The sequence below is a fragment of the Genypterus blacodes genome, unplaced genomic scaffold (genome assembly GCF_046128005.1).
Source record: "Genypterus blacodes isolate CSIRO-AG114 ecotype Tasmania unplaced genomic scaffold, CSIRO-AGI_Gbla_v1 ptg000085l_1, whole genome shotgun sequence".
In the NCBI taxonomy this organism is placed as follows: domain Eukaryota; kingdom Metazoa; phylum Chordata; class Actinopteri; order Ophidiiformes; family Ophidiidae; genus Genypterus; species Genypterus blacodes.
Window position 1 is genome coordinate 147,398 of NW_027466890.1, and position 26,487 is coordinate 173,884.

Consider the following 26,487-nt stretch of genomic DNA (forward strand, 5'->3'; position numbering starts at 1 on the left):
CTTCAATTTGTGTCATTTTGGGGCAAATTGGGGAATATTGAATTTTTTGTGAAAATGTTGACCCCGCGGTCAATGTTTTTTTCAGCTGAGGAGAACTTGAAACGCCCATATCTTGGATAAGGAAGGAGTGAGAGAGCTCACGTTTCAGACACAGCATCCAGGCTGCAATGGCTTCAATTTGTGTTATTTCGGGGCAAATTGGGGAATATTGAATTTTTTGTGAAAATGTTGACCCCGCGGTCAATGTTTTTTTCAGCTGAGGAGAACTTGAAACGCCCATATCTTGGATAAGGAAGGAGTGAGAGAGCTCACGTTTCAGACACAGCATCCAGGCTGCAATGGCTTCAATTTGTGTTATTTTGGGGCAAATTGGGGAATATTGATTTTTTTGTGAAAATGTTGACCCCGCGGTCAACGTATTTTTTCAACTGGAGAAAACTTGAAACGCCCATATCTTGGATAAGGAAGGAGTGAGAGAGCTCACATTTCAGACGCAGCATCCAGGCAGGAATGGCATCAATTTGTGTTATTTTGGGGCAAATTGGGGAATATTGAATTTTTGGTGAAAAAGTTGACCTCGCGGTCAATGTTTTTTTCAGCAGAGGAGATAACTTGAAACGCCCGTATCTTGGGCAAGGAAGGAGTAAGAGTGTTAAAATTTTTAGACGCAGCATCCAGGCTGCAATGGCTTCAATTTGTGTCATTTTGGGGCAAATTGGGGAATATTGAATTTTTTGTGAAAATGTTGACCCCGCGGTCAATGTTTTTTTCAGCTGAGGAGAACTTGAAACGCCCATATCTTGGATAAGGAAGGAGTGAGAGAGCTCACGTTTCAGACACAGCATCCAGGCTGCAATGGCTTCAATTTGTGTTATTTCGGGGCAAATTGGGGAATATTGAATTTTTTGTGAAAATGTTGACCCCGCGGTCAATGTTTTTTTCAGCTGAGGAGAACTTGAAACGCCCATATCTTGGATAAGGAAGGAGTGAGAGAGCTCACGTTTCAGACACAGCATCCAGGCTGCAATGGCTTCAATTTGTGTTATTTCGGGGCAAATTGGGGAATATTGAATTTTTTGTGAAAATGTTGACCCCGCGGTCAACTTGTTTTTTCAACTGGAGAAAACTTGAAACGCCCATATCTTGGATAAGGAAGGAGTGAGAGAGCTCACATTTCAGACGCAGCATCCAGGCAGGAATGGCATCAATTTGTGTTATTTCGGGGCAAATTGGGGAATATTGAATTTTTTGTGAAAATGTTGACCCCGCGGTCAATGTTTTTTTCAGCTGAGGAGAACTTGAAACGCCCATATCTTGGGCAAGGAAGGAGTGAGAGAGCTTAAATTTCAGACGCAGCATCCAGGCTGCAATGGCTTCAATTTGTGTTATTTTGGGGCAAAGTGGGGAATATTGAATTTTTGGTGAAAAAGTTGACCCCGCGGTCAATGTTTTTTTCAGCTGAGGAGAACTTGAAACGCCCATATCTTGGGCAAGGAAGGAGTGAGAGATCTTAAATTTCAGACGCAGCATCCAGGCAGGAATGGCATCAATTTGTGTTATTTTGGGGCAAATTGGGGAATATTGAATTTTTGGTGAAAAAGTTGACCCCGTGGTCAATGTTTTTTTCAGCTGAGGAGAACTTGAAACGCCCATATCTTGGGCAAGGAAGGAGTGAGAGATCTTAAATTTCAGACGCAGCATCCAGGCAGGAATGGCATCAATTTGTGTTATTTTGGGGCAAATTGGGGAATATTGAATTTTTGGCGAAAATGTTGACCCCGCGGTCAACGTGTTTTTTCAACTGGAGAAAACTTGAAACGCCCATATCTTGGGCAAGGAAGGAGTTAGAGTGTTCAAATTTTTAGACGCAGCATCCAGGCTGCAATGGCTTCAATTTGTGTTATTTTGGGGCAAATTGGGGAATATTATTTTTTTGGTGAAAAAGTTGACCCCGCGGTCAATGTTTTTTTCAGCTGAGGAGAACTTGAAACGCCCATATCTTGGATAAGGAAGGAGTGAGAGAGCTCACATTTCAGACACAGCATCCAGGCTGCAATGGGATGAATTTGTGTTATTTTGGGGCAAATTGGGGAATATTGAATTTTTGGTGAAAAAGTTGACCCCGCGGTCAATGTTTTTTTCAGCTGAGGAGAACTTGAAACGCCCATATCTTGGACAAGGAAGGAGTGAGAGAGCTCACATTTCAGACACAGCATCCAGGCTGCAATGGCTTCAATTTGTGTTATTTTGGGGCAAATTGGGGAATATTGAATTTTTGGTGAAAATGTTGACCCCGCGGTCAACGTGTTTTTTCAACTGGAGAAAACTTGAAACGCCCATATCTTGGATAAGGAAGGAGTGAGAGAGCTCACATTTCAGACACAGCATCCAGGCTGCAATGGGATGAATTCGTGTTATTTTGGGGCAAATTGGGGAATATTGAATTTTTGGTGAAAAAGTTGACCCCGCGGTCAATGTTTTTTTCAGCTGAGGAGAACTTGAAACGCCCATATCTTGGGCAAGGAAGGAGTGAGAGAGCTTAAATTTCAGACGCAGCATCCAGGCAGGAATGGCATCAATTTGTGTTATTTTGGGGCAAATTGCGGAATATTGAATTTTTGGTGAAAAAGTTGACCTCGCGGTCAATGTTTTTTTCAGCTGAGGAGAACTTGAAACGCCCATATCTTGGATAAGGAAGGAGTGAGAGAGCTCACATTTCAGACACAGCATCCAGGCTGCAATGGCTTCAATTTGTGTTATTTTGGGGCAAATTGGGGAATATTGAATTTTTGGTGAAAATGTTGACCCCGCGGTCAACGTGTTTTTTCAACTGGAGAAAACTTGAAACGCCCATATCTTGGATAAGGAAGGAGTGAGAGAGCTCACATTTCAGACACAGCATCCAGGCTGCAATGGCTTCAATTTGTGTTATTTTGGGGCAAATTGGGGAATATTGAATTTTTGGTGAAAATGTTGACCCCGCGGTCAACTTGTTTTTTCAACTGGAGAAAACTTGAAACGCCCATATCTTGGATAAGGAAGGAGTGAGAGAGGTCACATTTCAGACACAGCATCCAGGCTGCAATGGGATGAATTTGTGTTATTTTGGGGCAAATTGGGGAATATTGAATTTTTGGTGAAAAAGTTGACCCCGCGGTCAATGTTTTTTTCAGCTGAGGAGAACTTGAAACGCCCATATCTTGGGCAAGGAAGGAGTGAGAGAGCTTAAATTTCATACGCAGCATCCAGGCAGGAATGGCATCAATTTGTGTTATTTTGGGGCAAATTGGGGAATATTGAATTTTTGGTGAAAATGTTGACCCCGCGGTCAACGTGTTTTTTCAACTGGAGAAAACTTGAAACGCCCATATCTTGGACAAGGAAGGAGTGAGAGAGCTCACATTTCAGACACAGCATCCAGGCTGCAATGGCTTCAATTTGTGTTATTTTGGGGCAAATTGGGGAATATTGTTTTTTTGGTGAAAAAGTTGACCCCTCGGTCAATGTTTTTTTCAGCTGAGGAGAACTTGAAACGCCCATATCTTGGATAAGGAAGGAGTGAGAGAGCTCACATTTCAAACACAGCATCCAGGCTGCAATGGCTTCAATTTGTGTTATTTTGGGGCAAAGTGGGGAATATTGAATTTTTGGTGAAAATGTTGACCCCGCGGTCAATGTTTTTTTCAGCTGAGGAGAACTTGAAACGCCCATATCTTGGACAAGGAAGGAGTGAGAGAGCTCACATTTCAGACACAGCATCCAGGCTGCAATGGGATGAATTTGTGTTATTTTGGGGCAAATTGGGGAATATTGAATTTTTTGTGAAAATGTTGACCCCGCGGTCAACGTATTTTTTCAACTGGAGAAAACTTGAAACGCCCATATCTTGGATAAGGAAGGAGTGAGAGAGCTCACATTTCAGACGCAGCATCCAGGCAGGAATGGCATCAATTTGTGTTATTTTGGGGCAAATTGGGGAATATTGAATTTTTGGTGAAAAAGTTGACCTCGCGGTCAATGTTTTTTTCAGCAGAGGAGATAACTTGAAACGCCCGTATCTTGGGCAAGGAAGGAGTAAGAGTGTTAAAATTTTTAGACGCAGCATCCAGGCTGCAATGGCTTCAATTTGTGTCATTTTGGGGCAAATTGGGGAATATTGAATTTTTTGTGAAAATGTTGACCCCGCGGTCAATGTTTTTTTCAGCTGAGGAGAACTTGAAACGCCCATATCTTGGATAAGGAAGGAGTGAGAGAGCTCACGTTTCAGACACAGCATCCAGGCTGCAATGGCTTCAATTTGTGTTATTTCGGGGCAAATTGGGGAATATTGAATTTTTTGTGAAAATGTTGACCCCGCGGTCAATGTTTTTTTCAGCTGAGGAGAACTTGAAACGCCCATATCTTGGATAAGGAAGGAGTGAGAGAGCTCACGTTTCAGACACAGCATCCAGGCTGCAATGGCTTCAATTTGTGTTATTTCGGGGCAAATTGGGGAATATTGAATTTTTTGTGAAAATGTTGACCCCGCGGTCAATGTTTTTTTCAGCTGAGGAGAACTTGAAACGCCCATATCTTGGGCAAGGAAGGAGTGAGAGATCTTAAATTTCAGACGCAGCATCCAGGCAGGAATGGCATCAATTTGTGTTATTTTGGGGCAAATTGGGGAATATTGAATTTTTGGTGAAAAAGTTGACCCCGTGGTCAATGTTTTTTTCAGCTGAGGAGAACTTGAAACGCCCATATCTTGGGCAAGGAAGGAGTGAGAGATCTTAAATTTCAGACGCAGCATCCAGGCAGGAATGGCATCAATTTGTGTTATTTTGGGGCAAATTGGGGAATATTGAATTTTTGGTGAAAAAGTTGACCCCGTGGTCAATGTTTTTTTCAGCTGAGGAGAACTTGAAACGCCCATATCTTGGATAAGGAAGGAGTGAGAGAGCTCACATTTCAGACACAGCATCCAGGCTGCAATGGGATGAATTTGTGTTATTTTGGGGCAAATTGGGGAATATTGAATTTTTGGTGAAAATGTTGACCCCGCGGTCAACGTGTTTTTTCAACTGGAGAAAACTTGAAACGCCCATATCTTGGTTAAGGAAGGAGTGAGAGAGCTCACATTTCAGACACAGCATCCAGGCTGCAATGGCTTCAATTTGTGTTATTTTGGGGCAAATTGGGGAACATTGAATTTTTGGTGAAAATGTTGACCCCGCGGTCAATGTTTTTTTCAGCTGAGGAGAACTTGAAACGCCCATATCTTGGATAAGGAAGGAGTGAGAGAGCTCACATTTCAGACACAGCATCCAGGCTGCAATGGCTTCAATTTGTGTTATTTTGGGGCAAATTGGGGAATATTGAATTTTTGGCGAAAATGTTGACCCCGCGGTCAACGTGTTTTTTCAACTGGAGAAAACTTGAAACGCCCATATCTTGGACAAGGAAGGACTGAGAGAGCTCACATTTCAGACACAGCATCCAGGCTGCAATGGCTTCAATTTGTGTTATTTTGGGGCAAATTGGGGAATATTGAATTTTTGGTGAAAATGTTGACCCCACGGTCAATGTTTTTTTCAGCTGAGGAGAACTTGAAACGCCCATATCTTGGGCAAGGAAGGAGTGAGAGAGCTCACATTTCAGACACAGCATCCAGGCTGCAATGGCTTCAATTTGTGTTATTTTGGGGCAAATTGGGGAATATTGAATTTTTGGTGAAAAAGTTGACCTCGCGGTCAATGTTTTTTTCAGCTGAGGAGATAACTTGAAACGCCCGTGTCTTGGGCAAGGAAGGAGTGAGAGAGCTCACATTTCAGACACAGCATCCAGGCTGCAATGGCTTCAATTTGTGTTATTTTGGGGCAAAGTGGGGAATATTGAATTTTTGGTGAAAATGTTGACCCCGCGGTCAATGTTTTTTTCAGCTGAGGAGAACTTGAAACGCCCATATCTTGGATAAGGAAGGAGTGAGAGAGCTCACATTTCAGACACAGCATCCAGGCTGCAATGGGATGAATTTGTGTTATTTTGGGGCAAATTGGGGAATATTGAATTTTTGGTGAAAAAGTTGACCTCGCGGTCAATGTTTTATTCAGCTGAGGAGATAACTTGAAACGCCCGTATCTTGGGCAAGGAAGGAGTTAGAGTGTTCAAATTTTTAGACGCAGCATCCAGGCTGCAATGGCTTCAATTTGTGTCATTTTGGGGCAAATTGGGGAATATTGAATTTTTTGTGAAAATGTTGACCCCGCGGTCAATGTTTTTTTCAGCTGAGGAGAACTTGAAACGCCCATATCTTGGATAAGGAAGGAGTGAGAGAGCTCACATTTCAGACACAGCATCCAGGCTGCAATGGCTTCAATTTGTGTTATTTTGGGGCAAATTGGGGAATATTGAATTTTTGGTGAAAAAGTTGACCTCGCGGTCAATGTTTTTTTCAGCTGAGGAGATAACTTGAAACGCCCGTATCTTGGGCAAGGAAGGAGTGAGAGAGCTTAAATTTCAGACGCAGCATCCAGGCTGCAATGGCTTCAATTTGTGTTATTTCGGGGCAAATTGGGGCATATTGAATTTTTGGTGAAAATGTTGACCCCGCGGTCAACGTGTTTTTTCAACTGGAGAAAACTTGAAACGCCCATATCTTGGATAAGGAAGGAGTGAGAGAGCTCACATTTCAGACACAGCATCCAGGCTGCAATGGCTTCAATTTGTGTTATTTTGGGGCAAATTGGGGAACATTGAATTTTTGGTGAAAATGTTGACCCCGCGGTCAATGTTTTTTTCAGCTGAGGAGAACTTGAAACGCCCATATCTTGGATAAGGAAGGAGTGAGAGAGCTCACATTTCAGACACAGCATCCAGGCTGCAATGGCTTCAATTTGTGTTATTTTGGGGCAAATTGGGGAATATTGAATTTTTGGTGAAAAAGTTGACCCCGCGGTCAACGTGTTTTTTCAACTGGAGAAAACTTGAAACGCCCATATCTTGGATAAGGAAGGAGTGAGACAGCTCACATTTCAGACACAGCATCCAGGCTGCAATGGCTTCAATTTGTGTTATTTTGGGGCAAATTGGGGAATATTGAATTTTTGGTGAAAATGTTGACCCCGCGGTCAACTTGTTTTTTCAACTGGAGAAAACTTGAAACGCCCATATCTTGGATAAGGAAGGAGTGAGAGAGGTCACATTTCAGACACAGCATCCAGGCTGCAATGGGATGAATTTGTGTTATTTTGGGGCAAATTGGGGAATATTGAATTTTTGGTGAAAATGTTGACCCCGCGGTCAATGTTTTTTTCAGCTGAGGAGAACTTGAAACGCCCATATCTTGGGCAAGGAAGGAGTGAGAGGGCTTAAATTTCAGACGCAGCATCCAGGCAGGAATGGCATCACTTTTTGTTATTTTGGGGCAAATTGGGGAATATTGAATTTTTGGTGAAAAAGTTGAACTCGCGGTCAATGTTTTTTTCAGCAGAGGAGATAACTTGAAACGCCCGTATCTTGGGCAAGGAAGGAGTTAGAGTGTTAAAATTTTTAGACGCAGCATCCAGGCTGCAATGGCTTCAATTTGTGTCATTTTGGGGCAAATTGGGGAATATTGAATTTTTTGTGAAAATGTTGACCCCGCGGTCAATGTTTTTTTCAGCTGAGGAGAACTTGAAACGCCCATATCTTGGATAAGGAAGGAGTGAGAGAGCTCACGTTTCAGACACAGCATCCAGGCTGCAATGGCTTCAATTTGTGTTATTTCGGGGCAAATTGGGGAATATTGAATTTTTTGTGAAAATGTTGACCCCGCGGTCAACTTGTTTTTTCAACTGGAGAAAACTTGAAACGCCCATATCTTGGATAAGGAAGGAGTGAGAGAGCTCACATTTCAGACGCAGCATCCAGGCAGGAATGGCATCAATTTGTGTTATTTTGGGGCAAATTGGGGAATATTGAATTTTTGGTGAAAAAGTTGACCCCTCGGTCAATGTTTTTTTCAGCTGAGGAGAACTTGAAACGCCCATATCTTGGATAAGGAAGGAGTGAGAGAGCTCACATTTCAAACACAGCATCCAGGCTGCAATGGCTTCAATTTGTGTTATTTTGGGGCAAAGTGGGGAATATTGAATTTTTGGTGAAAATGTTGACCCCGCGGTCAATGTTTTTTCAGCTGAGGAGAACTTGAAACGCCCATATCTTGGATAAGGAAGGAGTGAGAGAGCTCACATTTCAGACACAGCATCCAGGCTGCAATGGGATGAATTTGTGTTATTTTGGGGCAAATTGGGGAATATTGAATTTTTGGTGAAAATGTTGACCCCGCGGTCAATGTTTTTTTCAGCTGAGGAGAACTTGAAACGCCCATATCTTGGATAAGGAAGGAGTGAGAGAGCTCACATTTCAGACACAGCATCCAGGCTGCAATGGCTTCAATTTGTGTTATTTTGGGGCAAATTGGGGAATATTGAATTTTTGGTGAAAAAGTTGACCTCGCGGTCAACGTGTTTTTTCAACTGGAGAAAACTTGAAACGCCCATATCTTGGATAAGGAAGGAGTGAGACAGCTCACATTTCAGACACAGCATCCAGGCTGCAATGGCTTCAATTTGTGTTATTTTGGGGCAAATTGGGGAATATTGAATTTTTGGTGAAAATGTTGACCCCGCGGTCAACTTGTTTTTTCAACTGGAGAAAACTTGAAACGCCCATATCTTGGATAAGGAAGGAGTGAGAGAGCTCACATTTCAGACACAGCATCCAGGCTGCAATGGGATGAATTTGTGTTATTTTGGGGCAAATTGGGGAATATTGAATTTTTGGTGAAAATGTTGACCCCGCGGTCAATGTTTTTTTCAGCTGAGGAGAACTTGAAACGCCCATATCTTGGGCAAGGAAGGAGTGAGAGAGCTCACATTTCAGACACAGCATCCAGGCTGCAATGGCTTCAATTTGTGTTATTTTGGGGCAAAGTGGGGAATATTGAATTTTTGGTGAAAATGTTGACCCCGCGGTCAATGTTTTTTTCAGCTGAGGAGAACTTGAAACGCCCATATCTTGGGCAAGGAAGGAGTGAGAGAGCTTAAATTTCAGACGCAGCATCCAGGCAGAAATGGCATCAATTTGTGTTATTTTGGGGCAGATTGGGGAATATTGAATTTTTGGTGAAAGTGTTGACCTCCCGGTCTATGTTTTTTTCAGCTGAGGAGATAACTTGAAACGCCCGTATCTTGGGCAAGGAAGGAGTTAGAGTGTTAAAATTTTTAGACGCAGCATCCAGGCTGCAATGGCTTCAATTTGTGTCATTTTGGGGCAAATTGGGGAATATTGAATTTTTGGTGAAAATGTTGACCCCGCGGTCAATGTTTTTTTCAGCTGAGGAGAACTTGAAACGCCCATATCTTGGGCAAGGAAGGAGTTAGAGTGTTCAAATTTTTAGACGCAGCATCCAGGCTGCAATGGCTTCAATTTGTGTTATTTCGGGGCAAAGTGGGGAATATTGAATTTTTGGTGAAAATGTTGACCCCGCGGTCAATGTATTTTTCAGCTGAGGAGAACTTGAAACGCCCATATCTTTGATAAGGAAGGAGTGAGAGAGCTCACATTTCAGACACAGCATCCAGGCTGTAATGGGATGAATTTGTGTTATTTTGGGGCAAATTGGGGAATATTGAATTTTTGGTGAAAATGTTGACCCCGCGGTCAATGTTTTTTTCAGCTGAGGAGAACTTGAAACGCCCATATCTTGGATAAGGAAGGAGTGAGAGAGCTCACATTTCAGACACAGCATCCAGGCTGCAATGGCTTCAATTTGTGTTATTTTGGGGCAAATTGGGGAATATTGAATTTTTGGTGAAAATGTTGACCCCGCGGTCAACGTGTTTTTTCAACTGGAGAAAACTTGAAACGCCCATATCTTGGATAAGGAAGGAGTGAGAGAGCTCACATTTCAGACACAGCATCCAGGCTGCAATGGCTTCAATTTGTGTTATTTTGGGGCAAATTGGGGAATATTGAATTTTTGGTGAAAATGTTGACCCCGCGGTCAACGTGTTTTTTCAACTGCAGAAAACTTGAAACGCCCATATCTTGGATAAGGAAGGAGTGAGAGAGCTCACATTTCAGACACAGCATCCAGGCTGCAATGGCTTCAATTTGTGTTATTTTGGGGGAAATTGGGGAACATTGAATTTTTGGTGAAAAAGTTGACCACGCGGTCAATGTTTTTTTCAGCTGAGGAGAACTTGAAACGCCCATATCTTGGATAAGGAAGGAGTGAGAGAGCTCACATTTCAGACACAGCATCCAGGCTGCAATGGCTTCAATTTGTGTCATTTTGGGGCAAATTGGGGAATATTGAATTTTTTGTGAAAATGTTGACCCGCGGTCAATGTTTTTTTCAGCTGAGGAGAACTTGAAACGTCCATATCTTTGATAAGGAAGGAGTGAGAGAGCTCACATTTCAGACACAGCATCCAGGCTGCAATGGGATGAATTTGTGTTATTTTGGGGCAAATTGGGGAATATTGAATTTTTTGTGAAAATGTTGACCCCGCGGTCAATGTTTTTTTCAGCTGAGGAGAACTTGAAACGCCCATATCTTGGGCAAGGAAGGAGTTAGAGTGTTCAAATTTTTAGATGCAGCATCCAGGCTGCAATGGCTTCAATTTGTGTTATTTTGGGGCAAATTGGGGAATATTGTTTTCTTGGTGAAAAAGTTGACCCCGCGGTCAATGTTTTTTTCAGCTGAGGAGATAACTTGAAACACCCATATCTTGGGCAAGGAAGGAGTTAGAGAGCTCACATTTCAGACACAGCATCCAGGCTGCAATGGCTTCAATTTGTGTTATTTCGGGGCAAATTGGGGAATATTGAATTTTTTGTGAAAATGTTGACCCCGCGGTCAATGTTTTTTTCAGCTGAGGAGAACTTGAAACGCCCATATCTTGGGCAAGGAAGGAGTTAGAGAGCTCACATTTCAGACACAGCATCCAGGCTGCAATGGCTTCAATTTGTGTTATTTCGGGGCAAATTAGAGAATATTGAATTTTTGGTGAAAATGTTATCCCCGCGGTCAACGTTTTTTTTCAACTGGAGAAAACTTGAAACGCCCATATCTTGGATAAGGAAGGAGTGAGAGAGCTCACATTTCAGACACAGCATCCAGGCTGCAATGGCTTCAATTTGTGTCATTTTGGGGCAAATTGGGGAATATTGAATTTTTTGTGAAAATGTTGACCCCGCGGTCAATGTTTTTTTCAGCTGAGGAGAACTTGAAACGCCCATATCTTGGATAAGGAAGGAGTGAGAGAGCTCACATTTCAGACACAGCATCCAGGCTGCAATGGCTTCAATTTGTGTCATTTTGGGGCAAATTGGGGAATATTGAATTTTTTGTGAAAATGTTGACCCCGCGGTCAATGTTTTTTTCAGCTGAGGAGAACTTGAAACGCCCATATCTTGGGCAAGGAAGGAGTTAGAGTGTTCAAATTTTTAGATGCAGCATCCAGGCTGCAATGGCTTCAATTTGTGTTATTTTGGGGCAAATTGGGGAATATTGAATTTTTGGTGAAAATGTTGACCCCGCGGTCAATGTTTTTTTCAGCTGAGGAGATAACTTGAAACGCCCGTATCTTGGGCAAGGAAGGAGTGAGAGAGCTCACATTTCAGACACAGCATCCAGGCTGCAATGGCTTCAATTTGTGTTATTTCGGGGCAAAGGGGGGAATATTGAATTTTTGGTGAAAATGTTGACCCCGCGGTCAATGTATTTTTCAGCTGAGGAGATAACTTGAAACGCCCATATCTTGGGCAAGGAAGGAGTTAGAGAGCTCACATTTCAGACACAGCATCCAGGCTGCAATGGCTTCAATTTGTGTTATTTCGGGGCAAATTAGAGAATATTGAATTTTTGGTGAAAATGTTATCCCCGCGGTCAACGTTTTTTTTCAACTGGAGAAAACTTGAAACGCCCATATCTTGGATAAGGAAGGAGTGAGAGAGCTCACATTTCAGACACAGCATCCAGGCTGCAATGGCTTCAATTTGTGTCATTTTGGGGCAAATTGGGGAATATTGAATATTTTGTGAAAATGTTGACCCCGCGGTCAATGTTTTTTTCAGCTGAGGAGAACTTGAAACGCCCATATCTTGGATAAGGAAGGAGTGAGAGAGCTCACATTTCAGACACAGCATCCAGGCTGCAATGGCTTCAATTTGTGTCATTTTGGGGCAAATTGGGGAATATTGAATTTTTTGTGAAAATGTTGACCCCGCGGTCAATGTTTTTTTCAGCTGAGGAGATAACTTGAAACGCCCGTATCTTGGGCAAGGAAGGAGTGAGAGAGCTCACATTTCAGACACAGCATCCAGGCTGCAATGGCTTCAATTTGTGTTATTTCGGGGCAAATTGGGGAATATTGAATTTTTTGTGAAAATGTTGACCCCGCGGTCAATGTTTTTTTCAGCTGAGGAGAACTTGAAACGCCCATATCTTGGATAAGGAAGGAGTGAGAGAGCTCACATTTCAGACACAGCATCCAGGCTGCAATGGGATGAATTTGTGTTATTTTGGGGCAAATTGGGGAATATTGAATTTTTGGTGAAAATGTTGACCCCGCGGTCAATGTTTTTTTCAGCTGAGGAGAACTTGAAACGCCCATATCTTGGGCAAGGAAGGAGTGAGAGAGCTTAAATTTCAGACGCAGCATCCAGGCAGGAATGGCATCAATTTGTGTTATTTTGGGGCAAATTGGGGAATATTGAATTTTTGGTGAAAAAGTTGACCTCGCGGTCAATGTTTTTTTCAGCTGAGGAGATAACTTGAAACGCCCGTGTCTTGGATAAGGAAGGAGTGAGAGAGCACACATTTCAGACACAGCATCCAGGCTGCAATGGCTTCAATTTGTGTTATTTTGGGGCAAATTGGGGAATATTGAATTTTTGGTGAAAATGTTGACCCCGCGGTCAACGTGTTTTTTCAACTGGAGAAAACTTGAAACGCCCATATCTTGGGCAAGGAAGGAGTTAGAGTGTTCAAATTTTTAGACGCAGCATCCAGGCTGCAATGGCTTCAATTTGTGTTATTTTGGGGCAAATTGGGGAATATTGTTTTTTTGGTGAAAAAGTTGACCTCGCGGTCAACGTGTTTTTTCAACTGGAGAAAACTTGAAACGCCCATATCTTGGATAAGGAAGGAGTGAGAGAGCTCACATTTCAGACACAGCATCCAGGCTGCAATGGGATGAATTTGTGTTATTTTGGGGCAAATTGGGGAATATTGAATTTTTGGTGAAAAAGTTGACCCCGCGGTCAATGTTTTTTTCAGCTGAGGAGATAACTTGAAACGCCCGTATCTTGGGCAAGGAAGGAGTGAGAGAGCTCACATTTCAGACACAGCATCCAGGCTGCAATGGCTTCAATTTGTGTTATTTTGGGGCAAAGTGGGGAATATTGAATTTTTGGTGAAAATGTTGACCCCGCGGTCAATGTTTTTTTCAGCTGAGGAGAACTTGAAACGCCCATATCTTGGATAAGGAAGGAGTGAGAGAGCTCACATTTCAGACACAGCATCCAGGCTGCAATGGGATGAATTTGTGTTATTTTGGGGCAAATTGGGGAATATTGAATTTTTGGTGAAAATGTTGACCCCGCGGTCAACGTGTTTTTTCAACTGCAGAAAACTTGAAACGCCCATATCTTGGATAAGGAAGGAGTTAGAGTGTTCAAATTTTTAGACGCAGCATCCAGGCTGCAATGGCTTCAATTTGTGTTATTTTGGGGCAAATTGGGGAACATTGTTTTTTTGGTGAAAAAGTTGACCCCGCGGTCAATGTTTTTTTCAGCTGAGGAGAACTTGAAACGCCCATATCTTTGATAAGGAAGGAGTGAGAGAGCTCACATTTCAGACACAGCATCCAGGCTGCAATGGCTTCAATTTGAGTTATTTTGGGGCAAATTGGGGAACATTGAATTTTTGGTGAAAAAGTTGACCACGCGGTCAATGTTTTTTTCAGCTGAGGAGAACTTGAAACGCCCATATCTTGGGCAAGGAAGGAGTTAGAGTGTTCAAATTTTTAGACGCAGCATCCAGGCTGCAATGGGTTCAATTTGTGTTATTTTGGGGCAAATTGGGGAATATTGAATTTTTGGTGAAAAAGTTGACCCCGCGGTCAATGTTTTTTTCAGCTGAGGAGAACTTGAAACGCCCATATCTTGGGCAAGGAAGGAGTTAGAGAGCTCACATTTCAGACACAGCATCCAGGCTGCAATGGCTTCAATTTGTGTTATTTTGGGGCAAATTGGGGAATATTGTTTTTTTGGTGAAAAAGTTGACCCCGCGGTCAATGTTTTTTTCAGCTGAGGAGAACTTGAAACGCCCATATCTTTGATAAGGAAGGAGTGAGAGAGCTCACATTTCAGACACAGCATCCAGGCTGCAATGGGATGAATTTGTGTTATTTTGGGGCAAATTGGGGAATATTAAATTTTTGGTGAAAATGTTGACCCCGCGGTCAATGTTTTTTTCAGCTGAGGAGAACTTGAAACGCCCATATCTTGGATAAGGAAGGAGTGAGAGAGCTCACATTTCAGACACAGCATCCAGGCTGCAATGGCGTCAATTTGTGTTATTTTGGGGCAAATTGGGAAATATTGAATTTTTGGTGAAAATGTTGACCCCGCGGTCAACGTGTTTTTTCAACTGGAGAAAACTTGAAACGCCCATATCTTGGACAAGGAAGGAGTGAGAGAGCTCACATTTCAGACACAGCATCCAGGCTGCAATGGCGTCAATTTGTGTTATTTTGGGGCAAATTGGGAAATATTGAATTTTTGGTGAAAATGTTGACCCCGCGGTCAACGTGTTTTTTCAACTGGAGAAAACTTGAAACGCCCATATCTTGGACAAGGAAGGAGTGAGAGAGCTCACATTTCAGACACAGCATCCAGGCTGCAATGGGATGAATTTGTGTTATTTTGGGGCAAATTGGGGAATATTGAATTTTTGGTGAAAATGTTGACCCCGCGGTCAATGTTCTTTTCAGCTGAGGAGAACTTGAAACGCCCATATCTTGGATAAGGAAGGAGTGAGAGAGCTCACATTTCAGACACAGCATCCAGGCTGCAATGGCTTCAATTTGTGTTATTTTGGGGCAAATTGGGGAATATTGAATTTTTGGTGAAAATGTTGACCCCGCGGTCAACGTGTTTTTTCAACTGGAGAAAACTTGAAACGCCCATATCTTGGACAAGGAAGGAGTGAGAGAGCTCACATTTCAGACACAGCATCCAGGCTGCAATGGCTTCAATTTGTGTTATTTTGGGGCAAATTGGGGAATATTGAATTTTTGGTGAAAATGTTGACCCCACGGTCAATGTTTTTTTCAGCTGAGGAGAACTTGAAACGCCCATATCTTGGGCAAGGAAGGAGTGAGAGAGCTCACATTTCAGACACAGCATCCAGGCTGCAATGGCTTCAATTTGTGTTATTTTGGGGCAAATTGGGGAATATTGAATTTTTGGTGAAAAAGTTGACCTCGCGGTCAATGTTTTTTTCAGCTGAGGAGATAACTTGAAACGCCCGTGTCTTGGGCAAGGAAGGAGTGAGAGAGCTCACATTTCAGACACAGCATCCAGGCTGCAATGGCTTCAATTTGTGTTATTTTGGGGCAAAGTGGGGAATATTGAATTTTTGGTGAAAATGTTGACCCCGCGGTCAATGTTTTTTTCAGCTGAGGAGAACTTGAAACGCCCATATCTTGGATAAGGAAGGAGTGAGAGAGCTCACATTTCAGACACAGCATCCAGGCTGCAATGGGATGAATTTGTGTTATTTTGGGGCAAATTGGGGAATATTGAATTTTTGGTGAAAAAGTTGACCTCGCGGTCAATGTTTTATTCAGCTGAGGAGATAACTTGAAACGCCCGTATCTTGGGCAAGGAAGGAGTTAGAGTGTTCAAATTTTTAGACGCAGCATCCAGGCTGCAATGGCTTCAATTTGTGTCATTTTGGGGCAAATTGGGGAATATTGAATTTTTTGTGAAAATGTTGACCCCGCGGTCAATGTTTTTTTCAGCTGAGGAGAACTTGAAACGCCCATATCTTGGATAAGGAAGGAGTGAGAGAGCTCACATTTCAGACACAGCATCCAGGCTGCAATGGCTTCAATTTGTGTTATTTTGGGGCAAATTGGGGAATATTGTTTTTTTGGTGAAAAAGTTGACCCCGCGGTCAATGTTTTTTTCAGCTGAGGAGAACTTGAAACGCCCATATCTTGGGCAAGGAAGGAGTGAGAGAGCTCACATTTCAGACACAGCATCCAGGCTGCAATGGCTTCAATTTGTGTTATTTTGGGGCAAATTGGGGAACATTGAATTTTTGGTGAAAATGTTGACCCCGCGGTCAATGTTTTTTTCAGCTGAGGAGAACTTGAAACGCCCATATCTTGGATAAGGAAGGAGTGAGAGAGCTCACATTTCAGACACAGCATCCAGGCTGCAATGGCTTCAATTTGTGTTATTTTGGGGCAAATTGGGGAATATTGAATTTTTGGTGAAAAAGTTGACCCCGCGGTCAACTTGTTTTTTCAACTGGAGAAAACTTGAAACGCCCATATCTTGGATAAGGAAGGAGTGAGACAGCTCACATTTCAGACACAGCATCCAGGCTGCAATGGCTTCAATTTGTGTTATTTTGGGGCAAATTGGGGAATATTGAATTTTTGGTGAAAATGTTGACCCCGCGGTCAACTTGTTTTTTCAACTGGAGAAAACTTGAAACGCCCATATCTTGGATAAGGAAGGAGTGAGAGAGGTCACATTTCAGACACAGCATCCAGGCTGCAATGGGATGAATTTGTGTTATTTTGGGGCAAATTGGGGAATATTGAATTTTTGGTGAAAATGTTGACGCCGCGGTCAATGTTTTTTTCAGCTGAGGAGAACTTGAAACGCCCATATCTTGGGCAAGGAAGGAGTGAGAGGGCTTAAATTTCAGACGCAGCATCCAGGCAGGAATGGCATCACTTTGTGTTATTTTGGGGCAAATTGGGGAATATTGAATTTTTGGTGAAAAAGTTGACCTCGCGGTCAATGTTTTTTTCAGCAGAGGAGATAACTTGAAACGCCCGTATCTTGGGCAAGGAAGGAGTTAGAGTGTTAAAATTTTTAGACGCAGCATCCAGGCTGCAATGGCTTCAATTTGTGTCATTTTGGGGCAAATTGGGGAATATTGAATTTTTTGTGAAAATGTTGACCCCGCGGTCAATGTTTTTTTCAGCTGAGGAGAACTTGAAACGCCCATATCTTGGATAAGGAAGGAGTGAGAGAGCTCACGTTTCAGACACAGCATCCAGGCTGCAATGGCTTCAATTTGTGTTATTTCGGGGCAAATTGGGGAATATTGAATTTTTTGTGAAAATGTTGACCCCGCGGTCAACTTGTTTTTTCAACTGGAGAAAACTTGAAACGCCCATATCTTGGATAAGGAAGGAGTGAGAGAGCTCACATTTCAGACGCAGCATCCAGGCAGGAATGGCATCAATTTGTGTTATTTTGGGGCAAATTGGGGAATATTGAATTTTTGGTGAAAAAGTTGACCCCGCGGTCAATGTTTTTTTCAGCTGAGGAGAACTTGAAACGCCCATATCTTGGGCAAGGAAGGAGTGAGAGAGCTTAAATTTCATACGCAGCATCCAGGCAGGAATGGCATCAATTTGTGTTATTTTGGGGCAAATTGGGGAATATTGAATTTTTGGTGAAAAAGTTGACCCCGCGGTCAATGTTTTTTTCAGCTGAGGAGAACTTGAAACGCCCATATCTTGGGCAAGGAAGGAGTGAGAGAGCTTAAATTTCATACGCAGCATCCAGGCAGGAATGGCATCAATTTGTGTTATTTTGGGGCAAATTGGGGAATATTGAATTTTTGGTGAAAATGTTGACCCCGCGGTCAACGTGTTTTTTCAACTGGAGAAAACTTGAAACGCCCATATCTTGGACAAGGAAGGAGTGAGAGAGCTCACATTTCAGACACAGCATCCAGGCTGCAATGGCTTCAATTTGTGTTATTTTGGGGCAAATTGGGGAATATTGTTTTTTTGGTGAAAAAGTTGACCCCTCGGTCAATGTTTTTTTCAGCTGAGGAGAACTTGAAACGCCCATATCTTGGATAAGGAAGGAGTGAGAGAGCTCACATTTCAAACACAGCATCCAGGCTGCAATGGCTTCAATTTGTGTTATTTTGGGGCAAAGTGGGGAATATTGAATTTTTGGTGAAAATGTTGACCCCGCGGTCAATGTTTTTTTCAGCTGAGGAGAACTTGAAACGCCCATATCTTGGATAAGGAAGGAGTGAGAGAGCTCACATTTCAGACACAGCATCCAGGCTGCAATGGGATGAATTTGTGTTATTTTGGGGCAAATTGGGGAATATTGAATTTTTGGTGAAAATGTTGACCCCGCGGTCAATGTTTTTTTCAGCTGAGGAGAACTTGAAACGCCCATATCTTGGATAAGGAAGGAGTGAGAGAGCTCACATTTCAGACACAGCATCCAGGCTGCAATGGCTTCAATTTGTGTTATTTTGGGGCAAATTGGGGAATATTGAATTTTTGGTGAAAAAGTTGACCCCGCGGTCAACGTGTTTTTTCAACTGGAGAAAACTTGAAACGCCCATATCTTGGATAAGGAAGGAGTGAGACAGCTCACATTTCAGACACAGCATCCAGGCTGCAATGGCTTCAATTTGTGTTATTTTGGGGCAAATTGGGGAATATTGAATTTTTGGTGAAAATGTTGACCCCGCGGTCAACTTGTTTTTTCAACTGGAGAAAACTTGAAACGCCCATATCTTGGATAAGGAAGGAGTGAGAGAGCTCACATTTCAGACACAGCATCCAGGCTGCAATGGGACGAATTTGTGTTATTTTGGGGCAAATTGGGGAATATTGAATTTTTGGTGAAAATGTTGACCCCGCGGTCAATGTTTTTTTCAGCTGAGGAGAACTTGAAACGCCCATATCTTGGGCAAGGAAGGAGTGAGAGAGCTCACATTTCAGACACAGCATCCAGGCTGCAATGGCTTCAATTTGTGTTATTTTGGGGCAAAGTGGGGAATATTGAATTTTTGGTGAAAATGTTGACCCCGCGGTCAATGTTTTTTTCAGCTGAGGAGAACTTGAAACGCCCATATCTTGGGCAAGGAAGGAGTGAGAGAGCTTAAATTTCAGACGCAGCATCCAGGCAGAAATGGCATCAATTTGTGTTATTTTGGGGCAGATTGGGGAATATTGAATTTTTGGTGAAAGTGTTGACCTCCCGGTCTATGTTTTTTTCAGCTGAGGAGATAACTTGAAACGCCCGTATCTTGGGCAAGGAAGGAGTTAGAGTGTTAAAATTTTTAGACGCAGCATCCAGGCTGCAATGGCTTCAATTTGTGTCATTTTGGGGCAAATTGGGGAATATTGAATTTTTGGTGAAAATGTTGACCCCGCGGTCAATGTTTTTTTCAGCTGAGGAGAACTTGAAACGCCCATATCTTGGGCAAGGAAGGAGTTAGAGTGTTCAAATTTTTAGACGCAGCATCCAGGCTGCAATGGCTTCAATTTGTGTTATTTCGGGGCAAATTGGGGAATATTGATTTTTTGGTGAAAAAGTTGACCCCGCGGTCAATGTTTTTTTCAGCTGAGGAGAACTTGAAACGCCCATATCTTGGATAAGGAAGGAGTGAGAGAGCTCACATTTCAGACACAGCATCCAGGCTGCAATTGGATGAATTTGTGTTATTTTGGGGCAAAGTGGGGAATATTGAATTTTTGGTGAAAATGTTGACCCCGCGGTCAATGTTTTTTTCAGCTGAGGAGAACTTGAAACGCCCATATCTTGGGCAAGGAAGGAGTGAGAGAGCTTAAATTTCAGACGCAGCATCCAGGCAGAAATGGCATCAATTTGTGTTATTTTGGGGCAAATTGGGGAATATTGATTTTTTTGTGAAAAAGTTGACCCCGCGGTCAATGTTTTTTTCAGCTGAGGAGATAACTTGAAACGCCCGTATCTTGGGCAAGGAAGGAGTTAGAGTGTTAAAATTTTTAGACGCAGCATCCAGGCTGCAATGGCTTCAATTTGTGTTATTTTGGGGCAAAGTGGGGAATATTGAATTTTTGGTGAAAATGTTGACCCCGCGGTCAATGTATTTTTCAGCTGAGGAGAACTTGAAACGCCCATATCTTTGATAAGGAAGGAGTGAGAGAGCTCACATTTCAGACACAGCATCCAGGCTGCAATGGGATGAATTTGTGTTATTTTGGGGCAAATTGGGGAATATTGAATTTTTGGTGAAAATGTTGACCCCGCGGTCAATGTTTTTTTCAGCTGAGGAGATAACTTGAAACGCCCGTATCTTGGGCAAGGAAGGAGTGAGAGAGCTTAAATTTCAGACGCAGCATCCAGGCAGAAATGGCATCAATTTGTGTTATTTTGGGGCAAATTGGGGAATATTGAATTTTTGGTGAAAAAGTTGACCTCGCGGTCAATGTTTTTTTCAGCTGAGGAGAACTTGAAACGCCCATATCTTGGATAAGGAAGGAGTGAGAGAGCTCACATTTCAGACACAGCATCCAGGCTGCAATGGCTTCAATTTGTGTTATTTTGGGGCAAATTGGGGAATATTGAATTTTTGGTGAAAATGTTGACCCCGCGGTCAACGTGTTTTTTCAACTGGAGAAAACTTGAAACGCCCATATCTTGGATAAGGAAGGAGTGAGAGAGCTCACATTTCAGACACAGCATCCAGGCTGCAATGGCTTCAATTTGTGTTATTTTGGGGCAAATTGGGGAATATTGAATTTTTGGTGAAAATGTTGACCCCGCGGTCAACGTGTTTTTTCAACTGCAGAAAACTTGAAACGCCCATATCTTGGATAAGGAAGGAGTGAGAGAGCTCACATTTCAGACACAGCATCCAGGCTGCAATGGCTTCAATTTGTGTTATTTTGGGGCAAATTGGGGAATATTGAATTTTTGGTGAAAATGTTGACCCCGCGGTCAACGTGTTTTTTCAACTGCAGAAAACTTGAAACGCCCATATCTTGGATAAGGAAGGAGTGAGAGAGCTCACATTTCAGACACAGCATCCAGGCTGCAATGGCTTCAATTTGTGTTATTTTGGGGGAAATTGGGGAACATTGAATTTTTGGTGAAAAAGTTGACCACGCGGTCAATGTTTTTTTCAGCTGAGGAGAACTTGAAACGCCCATATCTTGGATAAGGAAGGAGTGAGAGAGCTCACATTTCAGACACAGCATCCAGGCTGCAATGGCTTCAATTTGTGTCATTTTGGGGCAAATTGGGGAATATTGAATTTTTTGTGAAAATGTTGACCCCGCGGTCAATGTTTTTTTCAGCTGAGGAGAACTTGAAACGTCCATATCTTTGATAAGGAAGGAGTGAGAGAGCTCACATTTCAGACACAGCATCCAGGCTGCAATGGGATGAATTTGTGTTATTTCGGGGCAAATTGGGGAATATTGAATTTTTTGTGAAAATGTTGACCCCGCGGTCAATGTTTTTTTCAGCTGAGGAGAACTTGAAACGCCCATATCTTGGGCAAGGAAGGAGTTAGAGTGTTCAAATTTTTAGATGCAGCATCCAGGCTGCAATGGCTTCAATTTGTGTTATTTTGGGGCAAATTGGGGAATATTGTTTTCTTGGTGAAAAAGTTGACCCCGCGGTCAATGTTTTTTTCAGCTGAGGAGATAACTTGAAACACCCATATCTTGGGCAAGGAAGGAGTTAGAGAGCTCACATTTCAGACACAGCATCCAGGCTGCAATGGCTTCAATTTGTGTTATTTCGGGGCAAATTAGAGAATATTGAATTTTTGGTGAAAATGTTATCCCCGCGGTCAACGTTTTTTTTCAACTGGAGAAAACTTGAAACGCCCATATCTTGGATAAGGAAGGAGTGAGAGAGCTCACATTTCAGACACAGCATCCAGGCTGCAATGGCTTCAATTTGTGTCATTTTGGGGCAAATTGGGGAATATTGAATTTTTTGTGAAAATGTTGACCCCGCGGTCAATGTTTTTTTCAGCTGAGGAGAACTTGAAACGCCCATATCTTGGATAAGGAAGGAGTGAGAGAGCTCACATTTCAGACACAGCATCCAGGCTGCAATGGCTTCAATTTGTGTCATTTTGGGGCAAATTGGGGAATATTGAATTTTTTGTGAAAATGTTGACCCCGCGGTCAATGTTTTTTTCAGCTGAGGAGAACTTGAAACGCCCATATCTTGGGCAAGGAAGGAGTTAGAGTGTTCAAATTTTTAGATGCAGCATCCAGGCTGCAATGGCTTCAATTTGTGTTATTTTGGGGCAAATTGGGGAATATTGAATTTTTGGTGAAAATGTTGACCCCGCGGTCAATGTTTTTTTCAGCTGAGGAGATAACTTGAAACGCCCGTATCTTGGGCAAGGAAGGAGTGAGAGAGCTCACATTTCAGACACAGCATCCAGGCTGCAATGGCTTCAATTTGTGTTATTTCGGGGCAAAGGGGGGAATATTGAATTTTTGGTGAAAATGTTGACCCCGCGGTCAATGTATTTTTCAGCTGAGGAGATAACTTGAAACGCCCATATCTTGGGCAAGGAAGGAGTTAGAGAGCTCACATTTCAGACACAGCATCCAGGCTGCAATGGCTTCAATTTGTGTTATTTCGGGGCAAATTAGAGAATATTGAATTTTTGGTGAAAATGTTATCCCCGCGGTCAACGTTTTTTTTCAACTGGAGAAAACTTGAAACGCCCATATCTTGGATAAGGAAGGAGTGAGAGAGCTCACATTTCAGACACAGCATCCAGGCTGCAATGGCTTCAATTTGTGTCATTTTGGGGCAAATTGGGGAATATTGAATATTTTGTGAAAATGTTGACCCCGCGTTCAATGTTTTTTTCAGCTGAGGAGAACTTGAAACGCCCATATCTTGGATAAGGAAGGAGTGAGAGAGCTCACATTTCAGACACAGCATCCAGGCTGCAATGGGATGAATTTGTGTTATTTTGGGGCAAATTGGGGAATATTGAATTTTTGGTGAAAAAGTTGACCCCGCGGTCAATGTTTTTTTCAGCTGAGGAGATAACTTGAAACGCCCGTATCTTGGGCAAGGAAGGAGTGAGAGAGCTCACATTTCAGACACAGCATCCAGGCTGCAATGGCTTCAATTTGTGTTATTTTGGGGCAAAGTGGGGAATATTGAATTTTTGGTGAAAATGTTGACCCCGCGGTCAATGTTTTTTTCAGCTGAGGAGAACTTGAAACGCCCATATCTTGGATAAGGAAGGAGTGAGAGAGCTCACATTTCAGACACAGCATCCAGGCTGCAATGGGATGAATTTGTGTTATTTTGGGGCAAATTGGGGAATATTGAATTTTTGGTGAAAATGTTGACCCCGCGGTCAACGTGTTTTTTCAACTGCAGAAAACTTGAAACGCCCATATCTTGGATAAGGAAGGAGTGAGAGAGCTCACATTTCAGACACAGCATCCAGGCTGCAATGGGATGAATTTGTGTTATTTTGGGGCAAAGTGGGGAATATTGAATTTTTGGTGAAAAAGTTGACCCCGCGGTCAATGTTTTTTTCAGCTGAGGAGAACTTGAAACGCCCATATCTTTGATAAGGAAGGAGTGAGAGAGCTCACATTTCAGACACAGCATCCAGGCTGCAATGGCTTCAATTTGAGTTATTTTGGGGCAAATTGGGGAACATTGAATTTTTGGTGAAAAAGTTGACCCCGCGGTCAATGTTTTTTTCAGCTGAGGAGAACTTGAAACGCCCAGATCTTGGGCAAGGAAGGAGTGAGAGAGCTTAAATTTCAGACGCAGCATCCAGGCAGAAATGGCATCAATTTGTGTTATTTTGGGGCAAATTGGGGAACATTGAATTTTTGGTGAAAAAGTTGACCACGCGGTCAATGTTTTTTTCAGCTGAGGAGAACTTGAAACGCCCATATCTTGGATAAGGAAGGAGTGAGAGAGCTCACATTTCAGACACAGCATCCAGGCTGCAATGGCTTCAATTTGTGTTATTTTGGGGCAAATTGGGGAATATTGAATTTTTGGTGAAAATGTTGACCCCGCGGTCAACGTGTTTTTTCAACTGGAGAAAACTTGAAACGCCCATATCTTGGATAAGGAAGGAGTGAGAGAGCTCACATTTCAGACACAGCATCCAGGCTGCAATGGCTTCAATTTGTGTTATTTTGGGGCAAATTGGGGAACATTGAATTTTTGGTGAAAATGTTGACCCCGCGGTCAATGTTTTTTTCAGCTGAGGAGAACTTGAAACGCCCATATCTTGGATAAGGAAGGAGTGAGAGAGCTCACATTTCAGACACAGCATCCAGGCTGCAATGGCTTCAATTTGTGTTATTTTGGGGCAAATTGGGGAATATTGAATTTTTGGTGAAAAAGTTGACCCCGCGGTCAACGTGTTTTTTCAACTGGAGAAAACTTGAAACGCCCATATCTTGGATAAGGAAGGAGTGAGACAGCTCACATTTCAGACACAGCATCCAGGCTGCAATGGCTTCAATTTGTGTTATTTTGGGGCAAATTGGGGAATATTGAATTTTTGGTGAAAATGTTGACCCCGCGGTCAATGTTTTTTTCAGCTGAGGAGAACTTGAAACGCCCATATCTTGGGCAAGGAAGGAGTGAGAGGGCTTAAATTTCAGACGCAGCATCCAGGCAGGAATGGCATCACTTTGTGTTATTTTGGGGCAAATTGGGGAATATTGAATTTTTGGTGAAAAAGTTGACCTCGCGGTCAATGTTTTTTTCAGCAGAGGAGATAACTTGAAACGCCCGTATCTTGGGCAAGGAAGGAGTTAGAGTGTTAAAATTTTTAGACGCAGCATCCAGGCTGCAATGGCTTCAATTTGTGTCATTTTGGGGCAAATTGGGGAATATTGAATTTTTTGTGAAAATGTTGACCCCGCGGTCAATGTTTTTTTCAGCTGAGGAGAACTTGAAACGCCCATATCTTGGATAAGGAAGGAGTGAGATAGCTCACGTTTCAGACACAGCATCCAGGCTGCAATGGCTTCAATTTGTGTTATTTTGGGGCAAATTGGGGAATATTGTTTTTTTGGTGAAAAAGTTGACCCCTCGGTCAATGTTTTTTTCAGCTGAGGAGAACTTGAAACGCCCATATCTTGGATAAGGAAGGAGTGAGAGAGCTCACATTTCAAACACAGCATCCAGGCTGCAATGGCTTCAATTTGTGTTATTTTGGGGCAAAGTGGGGAATATTGAATTTTTGGTGAAAATGTTGACCCCGCGGTCAATGTTTTTTTCAGCTGAGGAGAACTTGAAACGCCCATATCTTGGGCAAGGAAGGAGTGAGAGAGCTTAAATTTCAGACGCAGCATCCAGGCAGGAATGGCATCAATTTGTGTTATTTTGGGGCAAATTGGGGAATATTGAATTTTTGGTGAAAAAGTTGACCTCGCGGTCAATGTTTTTTTCAGCTGAGGAGATAACTTGAAACGCCCATATCTTGGGCAAGGAAGGAGTGAGAGAGCTTAAATTTCAGACGCAGCATCCAGGCAGGAATGGCATCAATTTGTGTTATTTTGGGGCAAATTGGGGAATATTGAATTTTTTGTGAAAATGTTGACCCCGCGGTCAACGTATTTTTTCAACTGGAGAAAACTTGAAACGCCCATATCTTGGATAAGGAAGGAGTAAGAGAGCTCACATTTCAGACGCAGCATCCAGGCAGGAATGGCATCAATTTGTGTTATTTTGGGGCAAATTGGGGAATATTGAATTTTTGGTGAAAATGTTGACCCCGCGGTCAACGTGTTTTTTCAACTGGAGAAAACTTGAAACGCCCATATCTTGGGCAAGGAAGGAGTTAGAGTGTTCAAATTTTTAGCAGGGCATCCAGGCTGCAATGTCTTCAATTTGTGTTATTTTGGGGCAAATTGGGGAATATTGTTTTTTTGGTGAAAAAGTTGACCCCGCGGTCAATGTTTTTTTCAGCTGAGGAGAACTTGAAACGCCCATATCTTGGATAAGGAAGGAGTGAGAGAGCTCACATTTCAGACACAGCATCCAGGCTGCAATGGCTTCAATTTGTGTTATTTTGGGGCAAATTGGGGAATATTGAATTTTTGGTGAAAAAGTTGACCTCGCGGTCAATGTTTTTTTCAGCAGAGGAGATAACTTGAAACGCCCGTATCTTGGGCAAGGAAGGAGTTAGAGTGTTAAAATTTTTAGACGCAGCATCCAGGCTGCAATGGCTTCAATTTGTGTCATTTTGGGGCAAATTGGGGAATATTGAATTTTTTGTGAAAATGTTGACCCCGCGGTCAATGTTTTTTTCAGCTGAGGAGAACTTGAAACGCCCATATCTTGGATAAGGAAGGAGTGAGAGAGCTCACGTTTCAGACACAGCATCCAGGCTGCAATGGCTTCAATTTGTGTTATTTCGGGGCAAATTGGGGAATATTG